Source organism: Salvelinus sp. IW2-2015, linkage group LG20 (genome assembly GCF_002910315.2).
Source record: "Salvelinus sp. IW2-2015 linkage group LG20, ASM291031v2, whole genome shotgun sequence".
Taxonomy (NCBI): domain Eukaryota; kingdom Metazoa; phylum Chordata; class Actinopteri; order Salmoniformes; family Salmonidae; genus Salvelinus; species Salvelinus sp. IW2-2015.
The window spans coordinates 75,273,126-75,278,234 of NC_036860.1; positions in this window are offsets into that span (position 1 = coordinate 75,273,126).

The following is a 5,109-nucleotide window of genomic DNA, read 5'->3' on the forward strand; positions in this document are numbered from 1 at the left end:
TCCCTCCCCATAATTCCCTTGATGCAATACATTGCAACATTTCAACACTGCATTGCCTAATGCTCAAATAAATCTCCAAAGATGTTCATTTCCCAGCACTCTCTCTCGTCATTAACCAGTGTCTTCTTGACCATACTTACTGTATGGTACACAACAGAGGGGCAATAAGTCAGAACAACAGTGGAGTGTAAATACATCCCTATTCCATTTCAATAGCATGTTAGACCACCAGACCAGAGAGTGTTTGCTCTCTAAACTTCCACATGGCAAACATCAGTAGAGGCCATTTAGTGCACAAGGTGACAGTGAATGTTCTCAGTCCAGTTACCAAAATATCATTAGAAATTCACATTGTTACTGTGTTTCAGTGATTATAATTTCAAGTAGGCTATAGGAAATTAGGCTAATTATTTTGGACAGTCTGGGACCATCATCTCTTATGCATTAATGTTTTATTGTGAGTGTCTGTGTGCGCGCTCGTGAGTGTGTGTCACCAACAAGGAAATCCAATCTCTGCGGGAGATAAAGTTGTGTTTGTTTTTTGATATTTTCTTTCTCTAATCCAATTTCTGGCCCCTTACATACTTACATTCTCAACATCCCCAGGTGCATACTGTAGAATGAACCTAAAACCAGACCACTCATCTTGGCTGCATGTACATTGTTTAAGAAACTGTAAATCAGGGTTAACTTACAAAATGAGGTCAGAGTTGATTAACATTGATTAATTTCCTCTGAATGCGTGCACCCCTACATCAGGAAATGACTACCCACTGCCAGTATTCAGCATGATGTGTAAATAGAACAAGAGTAACCGAAAGCCTAATCCATTGTCCTGTAACACTTTGAATATGTAATTCTAACTCAATGCTCTCTCATATAAATTCTATAGGGGTTAATTATTTCACAAACAGGTGTCTTAAAACCTCAATTGGACCCCAAGAAACCCAATACTTCAAAACATTGAAATCAATTGGCCACTGCTGGTGTGTCATGGCAAAACTGTACTGAGATCCTGCCAGCATCACAGGCCAGTGAATAGTGAGGCTTACCTCACACAATCACTCTGCTAGTAACTGATCTGAGAGCAGCAAAAATGGAGCAGCAGCAAAACACTTATCATAAGAGGTTCCCTTATTGCAACATTTCTGATGGTAGTGCACTGGTCCCACTGTCCCCAGCTATGCGCTACTGTCAGTTCTCTCTCTCTACCCACAATTATGCGCTCCAGGCACACAACCGATCTCAACTCCTGTCTAGAATATCCGACAGTCTACCTCGTCTCGATGTAGAAAATGACTATACAACGTTATAGATTTGATTCAAAATGTAAGGGACTGATCAACGTGATCTATACCAGTACATGGCCCCCACCATCAGCAACTAAATTGAAAACAAATAGTTTAAATTTGTCTTTACTTTACAGTTTATTTATGCATTAGCCTACAATAATAATGTATCAGCAGTTAGGATAAAGATATGTGAATAAAGTAATTTCTATACGAAGTACAGACAGTGTAATACTTTATTCCGATGTAAACTTACCATAAAATCCGCTGAAAGTTCGCTTTCGCTCCATGAGCTATGAAGGGAAAGGTACATAGAAAATAGTATTTTCAATGTGTGCCACCCTTGTCTTCTTTGATATGTTTCGATGTATTAAAATGTTTCCAGTAAAGTCCATAATGTGCTTTGCAGAGGTGTTGCGATGCTGCTTAGAAATTGTTTCGCTGGAAGATGGGAAGGAGATACAGGGTTGCGCCGCAGGAACGTGAGCGACAAAACAGTTGTCAAATCAGGATTTGAATGACGCCTTCAACAAACGTTCACCGTAAGAAATAAATGGGGAGGGGACTTGGAAGTCTTGTAACATTTATGCACACTAATCTCTGTACAGTCGTAGACAAAAGTTTTGAGAATGACACAAATATTAATTTTCACAAAGTCTGCTGCCTCAGTTTGTATGATGATGCATATACTCCAGAATGTTATGAAGAGTGATCAGATGAATTGCAATTAATCGCAAAGTCCCTCTTTGCCATGCAAATGAATTGAATCCCCAAAAAACATTTCCACTGCATTTCAGCCCTGCCACAAAAGGATTAGCTGACATCATGTCAGTGATTCTCTCGTTAACACAGGTGTGAGTGTTGACGAGGACAAGGCTGGAGATCACTCTGTCATGCCGATTGAGTTCGAATAACAGACTGGAAGCTTCAAAAGGAGGGTGGTGCTTGGAATCATTGTTCTTCCTCTGTCAACCATGGTTACCTGCAAGGAAACACGTGCCATCATCATTGCTTTGCACAAAAAGGGCTTCACAGGCAAGGATATTGCTGCCAGTGAGATTGCACCTAAATCAACCATTTATCAGATCATCAAGAACTTCAAGGAGAGCGGTTCAATTGTTGTGAAGAAGGCTTCAGGGCGCCCAAGAAAGTCCAGCAAGCGCCAGGACCGTCTCCTAAAGTTGATTCAGCTGCGGGATCGGGGCACCACCAGTACAGAGCTTGCTCAGGAATAGCAGCAGGCAGGTGTGAGTGCATCTGCACGCACAGTGAGGCGAAGACTTTTGGAGGATGGCCTGGTGTCAAGAAGGGCAGCAAAGAAGCCGCTTCTCTCCAGGAAAAACATCAGGGACAGATATTCTGCAAAAGGTACAGGGATTGGACTGCTGAGGACTGGGGTAAAGTCATTTTCTCTGATGAATCCCCTTTCCGATTGTTTGGGGCATCCGGAAAAAAGCTTGTCCGGAGAAGACAAGGTGAGCGCTAGCATCAGTCCTGTGTCATGCCAACAGTAAAGCATCCTGAGACCATTCATGAGTGGGGTTGCTTCTCAGCCAAGGGAGTGGGCTCACTCACAATTTTGCCTAAGAACACAGCCATGAATRAAGAATGGTACCAACACATCCTCCGAGAGCAACTTCTCCCAACCATCCAGGAACAGTTTGGTGATGAACAATGCATTTTCCAGCATTATGGAGCACCTTGCCATAAGGCAAAAGTGATAACTAAGTGGCTCGGGGAACAAAACATCGATATTTTGGGTCCATGGTCAGGAAACTCCCCAGACCTTAATCCCATTGAGAGCTTGTGGTCAAACCTCAAGAGGTGGGTGGACAAACAAAAACCCACAAATTCTGACAAACTCCAAGCATTGATTATGCAAGAATGGGCTGCCATCACTCAGGATGTGGCCCAGAAGTTAATTGACAGCATGCCAGGGCTGATTGCAGAGGTCTTGAAAAAGAAGGGTCAACACTGCAAATATTGACTCTTTGCATCAACTTCATGTAATTGTCAATAAAAGCCTTTGACACTTATTAAATGCTTGTAATTATACTTCAGTATTCCATAGTAACATCTGACAAAAAAATCTAAAGACACTGAAGCAGCAAACTTTGTGGAAATTAATATTTGTGTCATTCTCAAAACTTTTGGCTACAACTGTACTGTTGCAGCAGCAAACGCTTTTATGATGCATAAATTAATTGTATTTTCTTTTCTCATTAACAAATACAATGTGGTTGTTAATCAACTCTGGCTTTAAATTCAGTTGATAAGTTCTCTTTATTTTAATTCCTGAAGTTAGGATATTTTTTAGGCCAATACAAAAACGTGCCACTTATTATTTGTACACTCCTGAAAAAAGGTGCTATCTAGAACCTAAAATGGTTATTTGACTCTCCCCATACGAGAATCCTTTGAAGAACCCTTTCGGTTCCAGGTAGAACCCTTTTGGGTTCCATGTAGAACCCTTTCCACAGAGGTTTCTACATGTAATCCAAAAGGGTTCTACATGGAACCAAAAAGGGTTCTTCCTGGAACCAAAAAGGGTTCTCCTATGGGGACAGCGAAGTACCCTTTTGGAACCCTTTTTTCCCTAGATTGTAGGTCTTGAAGTCTACATAGCATTGCCATCCATCCCAACCAGCAAGAGCTAGGAACAGGGAGTTAGATGGAGGGGGTTAGGGGGGTGGGTGGCAGGATGCACTGCTGGACACTCCAAAAGGATACAGCCTTGTCAGGAATGCCCAAGAATCGACAAAGCCTTGATGTGCCAGCAAATAGTTTCCAAATTCCAAAGTGATTAGTGATTGGGCTAATCTTGTAAAACTCCTTGAGCCCTGGTGACCTGGGCTGTTGGCTGTTTCTCAAACCATCAGGCAATCAGCAGGAAGGCAGGCAGCTCTGGAGTGTCTGGGGGTCAATGTGCTGCATTTCATGTCTGTCCCCAACACACAAAACCACATACCACTGGGCTGAAGTTAGAAGGCAGAAAGAAGAGGGGGTGTGAGGACGTCAGACACCGAAGACACTGTGAGACCAGAACGATGAGGCATAGTTTGGAACCTTGATTTCCCTTACTCATACAACCCTCTCTCAGTCAGCTCCCTCCCTCTCTCCCCCTTTTCCTTATTTTTTCTCCCTCACAATTGCCCACTCCACTCTATCCCAAGGAAAACAGTCTTGGGCTGAGTATGCCGGTTCTTCAACAAAAAAGAGCATGACAGTTTTGGACCCTGGACCGATATTGGTCCCTAAAGGAAGGCAAGACTTCACACTTTCTCATACATAGAATTAATTCCTCACACACTATTTGCCATTTTCCATCGCTCTCCTCTCTTTTTGTACCCTCTCAACTCTCTAATCCTCACCTTTTTATCATCTTTTCTCATGCTCTCCCCTCCATGCTCTCATTCAGAATTAGAGATACTGATGTTCTGCAGCTGTTGTCAACAGGACCTGGTAGTCCTCATACATTTACAGTGTGTGTGTGTTGTGTGTGTGTGTGTGTGTGTGTGTGTGTGTGTGTGTGTGTGTGCTGTGTGTGGTGTGTGGTGTGTGTGTGTTGTGGTGTAGTGCGGGTAATATCTAGTGCATTGCATATTTTTATCAGCCTATGAGTGAAAAGCCCCCCAGAAAAAACGTCTCGAACTCGGCAGAGATTCCTCTTAACCTCGGAGTTCTGGTGTAAAGAGGCGCTCTGTTCCCGCTGCATCTGTACTCTCTACAATCAGGGTGTAGATGAATCATCCCATTGTCATTTGTCACCAGCTAATTCCCTTAATCCCTCGATTCTCAGGCTGGTACACTTCAGTGGTTT